The sequence below is a fragment of the Saccopteryx bilineata genome, chromosome 4 (genome assembly GCF_036850765.1).
Source record: "Saccopteryx bilineata isolate mSacBil1 chromosome 4, mSacBil1_pri_phased_curated, whole genome shotgun sequence".
Taxonomy (NCBI): Eukaryota; Metazoa; Chordata; class Mammalia; order Chiroptera; family Emballonuridae; genus Saccopteryx; species Saccopteryx bilineata.
Genome location: NC_089493.1, coordinates 38,768,375 through 38,781,390, shown reverse-complemented (window position 1 = coordinate 38,781,390; position 13,016 = coordinate 38,768,375). Strand labels below are relative to the sequence as shown.

Genomic DNA, 13,016 nt, shown 5'->3' with positions numbered 1-13,016 from the left:
GCTGCCGGCTGAGCTGCAGTTGCTGCTGCTGCCACTGTCGCGCTGCCGCCACCCGCCACTGTCGCTGTCAGCGCCCGTCTGAAGAGTGACAGCGCTGCAAAAAGCAGGAGGGAGCACCAAACCCCGCGCCTTTACGAAACAAGTGCACGCGCCCATCTCCTGGTGAGTGGACCTAGCTCGCAAGGTAGGTGTGGACTCCTCTAGCCAGGTGCCTTCCTTTGAGGCTCAGAAAGGACTCCTTTCATTGGGGGTGAGGCTAGGAACGTGTTTCGAGATCCCACCCCAGCCCCCAGCCATTGAAAAGTAGTCAGTTGGTGGCCCCAAATAGCTTGACTTGATTTTTAAAAAAATCTTGGAATTGGTTCTTGAGGATTTTTCTGCCTGTCGGTGTTAGGTTTGTGTTCGGAAGTTTTCAGTCCTTGTTTTTCCTTTGACTTCGCTGCCTATTCGCGTTAGGAGAGCTGGAAGCAGCAATCACCCATAGAAAGGCTGTGGTTAAGGCTAAAATGCCATAGTGTAGTCTCGACTAATGAATCAACACGTATAGAAAGGAACATCTTTTTAGGTCCCGCTCTGGGAAGGGTCCATTTGGCCGAGAGCAGCCCTTCACTGTTACTCAACCTCCTGAAAAGTAACCATAGTAACTCACCTCTCTTTTGATGGGATCCTCCTCATTGGCTGCCTATCTTCCTTTAGAAAGCTCATCTCTCTAAATTTAGAAGATGATGAGATCTGTAAGCCTACATCCATGTAGAAAAGGTGCAGTTAAACATGGCCCTTTAAAGAAAAGTACCATTTGGCTATTTCAAATCTTGTGAGAAATAGTGCATATTCCAGAGGATGATTGAGTTAGTGTGTTTTGAGTGAACTGTTGAATTGTTCTTGAGAGAGAGTATTTTCGGAAATGATACAAAACCTGGCATTTAAAAACAAAGTATGTATCTCTGACTCTGATTTTTAAAAAGTACTAACCTATTGATAATCTCCCGGTAACTAACTGGTAAGAACAGTTATCCAGTCATTTCCAGATTTCTTAGGCTAGTTAAGATTCTTCATGTTTGAAATAAAATGTTTGAAGATTAAATCAATGAAGTGTTCAAAGGCTTTTCTATGTATTTCTCCGGTCCAGCTCAATGCCACCTCAAACATCTTACTGTCTTTCTTACTTGATAACCAGTTCAAGTCAGTGCAGTGCTGACTCTTCCCATGTTATCTGTGTCTGTCTCCTTGTTTCAGAATCTCAGGTGACCGTTCATTCATGAGCCGGAGGCTGTGAGAAATGCTCACTGTGCAAAGGGGAACTCTCACCAGATTTTCTGAAGCTGTCCTAGAAATACACTTTTCAGATTGATTCAGCCTTACCAGGTAATCACTAGGTTTAAAGAAATTACTGTTTAAATATGTATCCAGAGAAATAAATGCTAATGTAGCATTATCATAACTTACAAGATCAATAAAAGGGCTTGTTTATATAGATGGTTGCTGGGTAGAAGTCAATAGCGGTTTTCTGCAGAAAGGACATTTGTGGGCTGGCAGATCTTCCTCTCTTGGACCCATGTGAATAGGGGGGCCAAATTAGGTGGTAGCCTGGCTCAGGGAACATGTCAAGCGGAAGCCCTATCAGCACACTGGTGCATGTCTGAATGAAGGAAATGAAGAGAACTCTCTAAGTTGCAAAAAGAGATTGTGGTGATGTTTTAAATTTAATTTGCATTAAGGTCATGTTGATACAAACCCGTCAGTGTTAAGCATTTAAACTCAGTTTTCAAGCCTGAATACAGTCTTTTAATGAGTGCTCAGCCCTCCAGCGTTGTGTAACTTTCACATGTACTGAGCTATCCATGTGCACTTCCTGTAGGTAACCAGCCTCGCAAATTACAATCAAATTCATGAAAATATACCACGCTGCGTTTGTTCTCTTTCCTGACTTCCCTTTTTAAAAATAAAATAATAGAACAATTTTATTCAGAAACCTATTTGAAAACGTGTTCTGTTCTAGTTGTGGCATCATGTCTTATATTTAAATATAGTTGGTATACGGTATTATATTAGCTATGTTAGTCTAGTGTTTATGAATGTCATGAGACTTTAAAAGTACTCATCTCCATAGTCATTGAAATAACTGTGGTTTAATGATTTTAAGCATTAAAGTTGACCATTTGAACCATCAAAAATGTGGCTTTCAATGAGCATTTAGCACTGCCTACCCTTTTTTTCTTCCTCCGTCATAATTACTATATTTTATAATGAGAAAAAAATCCAAGGAGACCAAAAAGATTTACTGCCACCTGCCTTGAGATCCATCTAGAGATCTAGTCATGCTGTCAATCTAAGGAAAGTTTGTAAAGCAGCCGCAAGTAATGGTTCATGTATATGTCTTCTGTTTTTGTAATTTATACACATCCTTTTTTTGTGTAATATGCATAGAAATTTAAAATTATTCAGTGCCCTTTAATTACGTGACTGAGTCTGCCCTTTCATGAAGACCACTGTCATAATCAGAAAGGTCAAGAGACACAGGTCCTTCAATTTTCATTTTGGTTTCAGCATGAATGTATAATATGCAAAATATATACTGTGTACTTTTGATGAACAGATCTCCTTAAAATCATTCACCGGAAAACGTTATCATGGAATTTAGCTTTAAACAAATAAAAATAAGTTCAGTAATGTAATTATAATATGAGCATTTAATCCTAGAGACATTGGTGGATTCTAATTTAGAGTCTGAAAAAAAATTTCCACCAATTTGAAGTGAAGGATGCAGGCACTCTCGTCAATGGGATTAGCAGCTGTAGTTGAGCATATCATGGGTTTATAAAAAGAGGGTGTGAACTTTAGTCTATAAGGCTGGGGTAAAGCTGAGATCAGTCAGGTTAAAACTGAAACCAAGTCCGAATTTCAATTTTTCCAACTCTAGTTTGAAGTTTTTAAGTGTGTATAGACATTCCATGTTCAGTTTTATGTCATGTTACTTTCATGAGATTAAGAAGATGCTTTGAAATGTGGAGAAAAGTTGAAAGGTTTGATGAAGATGCTGAGGCATCTGGCCTCCACATCTGGCTCTCCACCGAGAGCTCATGCCAGCTGGCTCTAGCTGTCAAAACACTGACTTCCCAACAATAGCTCTGAAGCTGAGGCACGGCCAGTTCATAGCACTCCATTTGCCAAAGCAGTATGCTTTAGAAACCCAGTAGAAGCTACAATTAAAATAATTTCAGAAGGAGAGGAGTGAATTGACCATAATCATTCAGCACTAACACTGAGGAAGAAGTCCATGTTCAGGGTTAGGAGAAGCTAAGTCTTGTCAAGCTCTCCAACCCCACATCTTATTTTCGGTAAGTTGTCTGTCTAAATAGCATCAATACATTCCTTCAATGCATCCTTTTTTTTTTTTTTTAGTCTAACACAATTTTTTTTCTTCTGAATACATTTATACAAACAGGCTAGTAACAGAGCCATCTAGTTTACTGCAATAATTCTCAGTGGGGTTGTAGGAAGATATTAATGAAAAGCACTAAGGGTTGCCTAGTGTTATGTTCCATTTGGTAATATAGCTTTATAATTAGAAACTTTGTTTATATTCTAAATTACAGAATGTAAAGTGTAACAGTCTTCTTGGTAGGCAGAGAACCAAGTGTCTTCTAGATATCAGTGAAGCGTAGAAGGGGAGGAGGGACAGGTTTGAAACTATAACTTCTCTACTGTGGTATAGAAAGGTACATGTTATTTTTTAAATGCATATCAAAAAGGAACATGGATTAGAAATATCAATAAAAGTTGGGGGATATTGCAAAGAGAATCAGGACTCAGGAGCCTAGTTTCAATTCTGTCCCCATGTACTGCTTGTTTTACCCCTTTGTGGCTCTCTCCGTCTCCATGTAACGTGGGAGATAGACTAACTGTTATTAACTTAGGTGAAGAGCTTGAGCTTGAACACAATGCATTTCAGTGAAACACCTTTAGCTCTTTAGAAGACGGCAACTTTGTAAATAAAGATCATTTTGCCACTAGAGCAACTCTAGGTGGTGACGCAAATCAGGCACCATTTGAGTAAGGGCAGAGAATCAGCCAACTCCAGAGCAAATTCTCACATATTTGAGAATTTGTTGAGTAAAATTGTTAATGAGTAGTTATATTTCTGTTTTTCTACAAACCTTTGGGGGTACCTGGCTAAGTGTTTTTGGTGATGTACCCAAACCTGATGGTGGTATCGAAGTGGGACACAATGAAGGCGGTCAGAGATCAGGTACTTTTCAAAAGACCACTCGTGTCTGTGTATTAGGTATTACAGCTCTCCTCTCTGAGCAACAGATCTGGGTATCTCTGGCAATGATAGCATCCTCCCAGATATTATTGGTAAGATATTTCTTGGAACCTATATATAGCTATGTGATTACTTTGCTAATTTTCTTTCTTCCACCTTCCAAAGTGAAAGGGAGCATCATCTTCAGAACAAGGAATGCTCTTCTGAGGGGTGGTGAAATCACAAAGTTTACCCACAAAACCCACGGCATTTGGTATCTATCATTACCAGGGCCAGATCATGGCAGAAGTTAGGCTTTGGTGCAGCATCATGGCTATATGGCTGGTCATATCCCATTTAATGATACTCTTTTTGGTTCCAAGGCCATCACCAGTGAAACTAGGTCCACTTGTGGAATTGGTAGTGTTTTATTTAATATTCTGTGCCGGTAACTGGAGCTATCCCAAATACTGCTGGACCTTGAGAAATCCTCCTAACTCACTGGCTGTCAGTATCCCAATGAAAGTTCCTGAGAAAGTTTTCCAGGAGCTGCCACATGTTGGTAATTTGAAACTGTCAGTAGAGTCGATCTTGTGCTTGGGGTAGATGATAAATTTGAAGAAACAGATTGTTCCATTGCTTCAGAGCTCAACACTGGCACTGAGTTCTTCTCCCATAGAACATAGTTCCCAGAAAGGTGCCCAGCAAAAGCTTATGAGGGAAAAGATTGATGAAATATTGCTAAAGGCCTACAGAGGGCACAGCATTACAGCCTTGGATGGTGTGCCTGTCCACCTTCTGAAATATACCAGTGAGTGTTTCATGCAACCCTGGGTTCATACGAAAGGGAGGAAAAAATGTCCCACAGGTAACTGTACTGCTGAGTAGGATACATGTACGATTTCAAAAATGAGGTCACCATCATAACAACACTTAACATTTATTGAGCAGAAAATACGTGAATATGCGACAGGCACTGAGTATGTGCTTTTAAAACATCATCTCATTTAATTTGCCTACAACTCAATGAGTTTATTTCATTGAAGGGAAAACTCAGGTTCTTTAAGGTTAGTCCTTTGCCCAAAGTCACTAGGCAAATAAATTGTAGCACTGGGATTTGAACTAGTGCTGTGGGACAGCACTAGAAAGTCATGCTGAGGTATTGTTTTAAGCCATGCAGCAAGATTATAGAATGTGGCTAACAGTGCTAGATGGGATAGCTTTCTCTAAACAAAAGTGGCCATGCCCTTAAAGAAAGATGTCCAGTAGCTTTGTCACCAGCACAGCATTATTTAGATAGGCAGAGACATGTACTTTTTAAGGCCCATGCCAGACTAACACCATACAAAGGGAAATCAATGAGAGACTGGAAGCCGAGGCCCGTGAGTTATCTACTACATAAGTCAGTTGTTGATCTGAGTCTAGAAACCCACCGTATCCTCTGCACGGTCTGGCTACAGATGCATACATCAAACAGAATGGTCTCAATGCTGGCTTTATCATGTATAGATGGAATGAAAATGAAAACCTTACCAAAATTCAGATAGATGAAATTCATCAGTTTTCCAGTGCATCTTACACTTTCACGTTCTTGGATGAAGAATGGGTTATGATGACAGGAGCCGTTCTTTTATTATTGTCTGTTCTCTCAAAGTGTTTGTAAATTAATTTGCTGATGATCTTTCCTTAATGTACTGCCCTGGGCCACGCAGCAAATGAAATCAGTTGTGCAATAATAGGGTTTCCGTTGTCTAGAGGCAGAAACAGAACTCTAAGAAAGAGCATTGGAGCAATCGTTTGTAATTACATTTGAAATATTTATTTAAAGAAATATGTATAAATTGTATGGCTAGAACTCTATCGACAGGGGTGGTCATTCTGTTCTGTGACTCTTCATTTGTTGCTTGTTGAAGTTTTACCCTATGAACTACATTGAGCCTGGCAGAGAGATTTTATGGGCCCAGAGGTTATAGCATTAAAAACAATTTGAATATAAAAGCCAACATTAGCAGTTTTACCTTCAGAGATAAATTTAGGCTCAGTCCAATTCAGTTTTGTAATTTATATGCTTTTCTCAGAGCTCAAGACACTGCAGGAAAACAAAGTCATTGTACTTTTTCTTGTCTATTTTATCAGCTTTACTTGAATTACAGGCGGGGTTGAGTTCGCCTTTTTAGTTGCATGAGGCCGATATACACAGATTTACACATGTTTACTGGGTTATAACAGGCAAACTTCTTTGGATATCTGGATAACTTTTACTTTCTAAATGACTGTCTGGATGTTTGAAAAATATTTCCGTCACCCAAAATGTATGACCAGTGGCTTATAAATCCAGAAATGTTTGCTGGGAGCCTTTATAATACCTGTACTACATTTTAAAATGTGACTGTTTGAAATGTTCCTTTGCAGTCTTTTAACTCTCTAATTATAATCTCGAATCTTTGGGAGGCAGGGTGATGGAAAGAGTCTTCGAGTCAGAGCTAGGAAACCAGGCTGAGATTTGCTTCCGTGTGATAGATCTGTTCCGTTGGCACTAATAAGAGCTAGGATTTATTGAGTACTTACTATATGCTAGGCCTGGTGCCAGCCACTTGCCATGAATTATTTCAGTGGTCCTATGAGCCAGTATTATTTCTATTCCCACTTTACAAATGAGATTGGTAGAGAGTTGTAATTTTCTCAAGGTCACAGAACTAAGAAGCAGCACAGCTGGAATTCAAACCCACTTCCATCTGACTTCAAAACCCACACTCATAGCACATACCAGACTGTAAGTCATTGAGCCCATCTGGGCTGTAGTTTCCTCATCTATAAACTTTGGAGGCTGACCCAGGTGACCAATAATAGTTTCCAGGTCTGAATTTTTGAGTTCTACTTCAGTCAAGAAAACAGATGTAGGAACTTAGGTTTGCCATATATATAGCTTAGCCTCAGAGTGGCTAAAAGCGTCCTCCAAAATTTGATGCTGAAAACATTGCAAATAGCTTAACAGCCTGCAAGGAGGTAATTGTCCAACTGATACCAGCTGTGAAAGCTTTTCAGCATTTCAACAACCCAGGGGGGTGTTTTTTTTTAAGAGCAATAAACTAAGTGGCTAAGTGTGTTACCCATGGAGCTGAGACACAAATCTAGTCCTCTGAGAATTTGCTCTGTATTTTCAAGGTCTGATACATTCATAAACTTAGCCTGACTGCTTGAGTACAGCCAGACAGACTCTTTATGAACCTTGGAGGCATCTGGGATATATATATATATTTTTGGCCTTGATTTCTTAAATAAAAATATCTTCTCCAGAGCTTTATTTGACATTTGGTTCTCCAAGCTGCCATTTTGTATCATTCATTCAAAAGTTTTTAATTGGTCGTAAATGCTGTAGACATTGCATTGCTTTGGAAAATAAAGTGAGGAGACATTTGAAGATATATACATATATATAATGTTTTGCTTGTAGTCAAGTCACTCTTCTCATTTCTAAGTCTTTCTTCATCCTTTGCTACACTGTAGTCATTTGTTAGACTTTATTTAAAAACAAACAAACAAACAAAAAGAACAACAACCAGTGACTTCTCCAGTTGTAATGCAATAACAGCCATTGATACTTCTTAATGTGAGCCCAGGAATTCATGTTGAAAAGTGACATTTTTTCTTCACTATTTAGTTAAAATGCAGTCTGGCTTTGTTCTTGATGCTAAGGCATCTAAGCCAATATAGCCAATGTTGCGATAGCAACAACAACAAAAATCAATCAAGCCAATTGCTTGGCATTCTGATAAGGCAATCAGCTGATTGGCTAGATGTTTTGTTTTTCAGTTTGTCTTTGTAGTGCTACTACCAAGCTTGCCTGATGTTTTACCATAGATAAGAGGCTCTAAAAATGTGGCCCTCAGACTTGCAGCGTTAGTATTACCTGGAAATTTGTTACAAATGTCAATTCTCTGTTCCCACCCTAGACATACTGAATTAGAAACTCTGGGGGTGGGACCCAGCAATTTTGTTTTAAGGAGCTCCCTGGATGGTTCTGACACTCACTAGCATTTGAGAACCACCATGGCATCAACTAAAAATTTTTTAAAGTCAGTCACAGTAATTAATTGTTATCACGGACTAACCCAAAGCTTCACCTAATTGTCTGATTAAATCCATTTAAAATACATCTAAAAATGCAATTTACTAAATAAAAAACAGCCTATGGGAAACCTGGGTTCAGCAATGTTTCTTTTGTTTTGATACAATCAATTTTGTTCTCCCTCGGTAAAAACCCCATATAAGCTGAGTTTTGTTTATTGAATTCAAAGATTTTATACATACATATATGTAGCAATGATTGTCCTTGCTTTGATTGTGGGTGATCATTACACATTTGATTCTTTTTAGGTCCGACACACCAGTGGTTAGTTTTTGTTGTTTTTACAAAACATGCTAACGCTCATGTAAGGCTCTCTCAGGTTTATAATCCATGGTGGGGAACTGAACATCTGGAGTGCTTTAGGTGTGATTTCTGTAGCTTTCCCTGCTGGTTTAGAAAAGCCGTTCAGCTATGAAAACGGCAAGAAGAGATATTATCAAGTTGGAGGAAAAATGAAGAGGCAGGTTCTTGAAGAACATATTTTTAATATTTACGATTGTAAAAATTTAAGATGTTAATGGGAAAACATCAAATGTCTTAACCAAAATTTATTTAATCAATGCATTTTGTAAATCAAATGAATAATTTCAATACCTAGAAATATTTGAAGGTGTGGATTAAAGGTAGAATGGACAGTGTTTAAATATGAACTTTTCTTTTTGGTCTGGTCTGATCCTCTGACGTTGAATGAGTGCTGAACAGGATTCAATTTGTATTCTAAATTCATTCAGTGCTTTCGCTGGGAAGCTCGTCGCCTTTTGAAGGTTGAACTTGTTTCTTTTCTGGGATATGAGCACCACCTAGTGTACACACTAGGAACTCCCTTTAAACCAAACCATCTCTTATCTGAAAATCTGCTTTCAGAACACGGTCCTTCCTTAAGTGAGTCAGAATCTTTAATAGCAAATAGCATTTTAAAGGAGAGAACAAAGATTTTCACATTCAGATGTTATACCAAGGTGAAGTTTGCTAGTAAGAATGTTATTTAAATCTTTCATTTGCTGATGATTAACCTCTGTTAAGCCATACATGACGAGGACGGTTATATACTATGACCACTGTATCATAGGGTTTGTCTATAGACATGCACAATTATTTCTTTAAAGTGTAATTGGGTTACCATCCGATTTTACACCAATTTGATTAACCCAGAAATATTAAATGACCTCTGGAAATTAGGCAGTGTAACTTAAAAATGATAAAAATAACATTTTTTTTCATTACATTTTATGAATCAACCTCAAATTTAGATATGTTTTGACATTAAGTGGCATGAAAGAATTGGTAAGTACTTTTTTTTTTGAGCAGATGATTAAGGACATAAAGATAATTCTGCAACCTAGAACATCGATTTTGAGTCTGAAGAGTGTCTTTTGCCTACAAACTGACGTTGCTATCACAGGACCATTGCCACCAACTGCTTCACCATGTTGCTTGCATAGTAAATGAAGAGAGAATGTTATTTTCTGGGGCCACCAGTTTCTTTTTACAAAGTAGAACTTTTATTATCAAAGACTCTTTGTCACAAAATCTGACTTTTCTCCAATTATGTGTTTTTGTTTAGCTTATCCAGCAAGAGTATTAACATATACATTAACAACGTCGAAAGTAGCCTACTTTAAGAGAAAATATGCAGAAGAAGAAGATTTACATCAAGATTACCATGGGTATCTTCCAAAAGTAAGAGTTTACTTGTTATTATTCTTTCATTTTTGTGCCTCTTGTCAATTGCAAAAAAAAAAAAAAAAACCCCACAAAAAACAAAACTCTGGTTTTCAATTTTCTAAAGAAGTAGATTTGACCATGTGTTTGCTTCCCAGCACCTGATATTGCCTGAGGACAGGACGTGCATACTCAAACTGTCTCTGGAGAAGCTCAAGTTTCTTGAAGACCCAGAAACCTACTTGAGAAGGTCTGTGTTAATTAACAATTTGCTGAGGAAGATCCACCTAGAAACGGAGAAGGAGAGCTATGAATACTTTAAAGAAGCTCCCTGTTATAAGACTGCTTATTCTGATACAAGAAAACGGCTGAAGTTTATGGTACAGGAATGCTGTTCTCAGTCTCTCTATTATGAAGAGCTGCATTCGTATCATATTGTGCCTTACGCTTCGGAGAATGCCATTTATGGGATGGGCTACACTAGCAGCCACTTGGAGCAAAATTCTCAGTTGCTTATTTATAAAATGAATTAAAGTAATTGTGAAGTCCATTGATATTTTGTTTCTAAATGCCTGAACTGTTTATAGTGAAGATGTTAACCTAAGGCACTATTTTATAAGTGCACTTGAGATCAAAGATGAGATGCATGCTAAACTGATTGGAGAGAACTCTGGTTATAACTCAGCAGTCCTTAGTAATATCCAGTCAAATTGGAAATATGTCTACCTATTATAAAGTGGCAAGTAAGTGCTTTTGAAGCCAAACACATTTTTAAAGACAAAGTATGTAGGACAAGCCCTATATCAACAACACCTTACACAGATTCAAACATTTTAAGCCCCCTATTTGCAAATTTTGCCACTCATAGTGGAAAGGAACAAAAACTAACAGATTAAACTGATAATATCTTGCCCGTGAGGATTAAGGGTGAAACAAATTTATAGTAATTTTCTGTCGATGAGGACAAGGACAGGTTCTTGCTGAAAAGTGTTGGCTTTCAAGCATTGTGCCAAATAATCTTTTGATGCCATTCTTTTTAAAGCATTAGAGGCAATTCAAGATGGGGGCAGACATACTACAATTAACTGCTGAGTATAGCCACCAGACTACTCCAACTGATCCATTTTCCACTTTACTTATTTTTGTCTTGATAGACTTTTCTCTTTAAAAGTGAATTTTAATAGAATAGTCTTACGGATGGGCTTATCCCTAAGTTCTAGAGGCAGTTAAAATTTGTGGTGGGGTTTTAGTTAAAACCTTACATTTTATTTATGATGTCATTCTTTTATAGGCTGTGAAGCTCAGGAAAAGGCTAGGCAGGTAAAATTTGTTCTTAACAGGTTGATAATCTTAAAAAAAATATCTGCAAGAATTGGGGAGAACAACAGAAATTCTACATGATGTTACTGCTTCACCTAAAAGTGCGTTTAAGGCTGCCTGGACGAAATATTACACTGATTTTTGTACAGTAGTCAACCATTCATGATTTGACAAAATGTTTCAGAATACCTTGGTGATAAAGTTTAGATAAGTCCCTATATTTTTCAAAGTGAAAGCTAATTCTTTAACAAGTTGAATAGATTTCTGAAACTGTTTGAAGTGATTCATCATTTCTTTTGAGGTTTGAGTGAGATGTCTGATTTCAATGTCCGGAGTTATGTCCTATGGAGAATATCATTTAGATAACTTTCACTAACTGAGAAAACAGATTGGGAAAACTAGGTGCCAAAGGTATATTCAAGAAAATACCAAAGACCCAAAAATGAGTGTTGGATAGACTATGATACTCAAGAATCTAAAATAAGAATTGTACAGGACATAAGAGAACATTGTAAAGGGTTATGGAATGATTTGCTTACTAATATGCTTTCAGAGAACTTTAGACATAAAATGATAATCAAGGACACTGCTTTAAATAAAGACATTACAGGACTTCAGTGACCATATATTTTGGAAAATTTAAATATAGTGATTTGTCAACCATATCTTGCTTAGTTGAAAGCCATCTTATAACCAAGAAGGCCTTTTTCTCTTCAAGAGAATTTTGTTTTTGGTTTTGATTCACTACTTTCTCCCTCTAATGAGTCACAGGGGTGATTAACATGGATGTTTTTTGGTATAAAGAATATTGGTACTCTAATCAGCATGCATTGTTGAAGACAATATAGATACATAATTGATAAAAGTATAAGGTTTATATTTAATTGCTCAATCAAAATTAGGAAAAATGCTTTAAAACAAACTAAAAATGATAATTGAGATTAATTTTTAAAGACAGTTTGGTATGAATGGTATGATAGTTTTGAAACCGAAATAAATATAACTATTTAAAAATTAATTTAAGGGCAAAATTTGGCAACAATGTTTAAAAGCTTTATTTTCACTGCTTATAAAATATATTATTTCTCAGAGTGTTTCTTTTAAAGTGTAGATTTCTTAAACAATGGGAACATTAGTTAGTTGAATAGCCTCCAAATTTGATAAGATTATTATGCTATCATATAATTAAAAAATAGAGCTATCCCTCCAATAGTTTAATTTTTTTTACTGAAAAGAACATTTGGCTTAGTTTAGGACAGTGTCTATAAGAAAACACACCAGTACTAATGGAGGTAACTTACAAAAATATCACATATTAAAATTGTTTGAAGGGAGAAATGCACATACTTTGGAATATAAAAGAGGGAGATAAAAATGTTACCAAGAAAAAAATTACCAATCAAGTGTGAAGTTGTAGTATTTATTGTGTGTCAGAAATCTTAAACAAAGCAAGACTTCTTGGTCAGTGAACCAGAAAGGGATGTGAAGTCTGTTTTATTTTGTGACATCATTAACACAGCTCTCTGATCTATATATTCATAAGTAGAGAAGGAATTGTCTTAGAAACCAGCAGTATTTGTGAAGATGCTTTTTTTTTATTAAAAAAGTGTGCTGATCTCAAAACAAGTTAATAAATATATCTTTTAGGGCATCTAATTT

At 37.0% G+C, this 13,016-nt stretch overlaps 1 long non-coding RNA gene across 2 annotated transcripts; it reads left to right on the top strand.

The window, feature by feature from the left end:
- Positions 1–12,608, top strand: LOC136335200 (uncharacterized). 2 transcript variants are annotated; one of them, XR_010731282.1, is made up of 4 exons: positions 1–162; positions 1,237–1,365; positions 9,940–10,055; positions 10,196–12,608. It is a non-coding gene; the product is annotated as an uncharacterized lncRNA (long non-coding RNA). The 2 variants fall into 2 exon arrangements; XR_010731281.1 differs by having other exon boundaries at positions 1–184.
- The last annotated feature ends 408 nt before the right edge of the window (positions 12,609–13,016 follow it).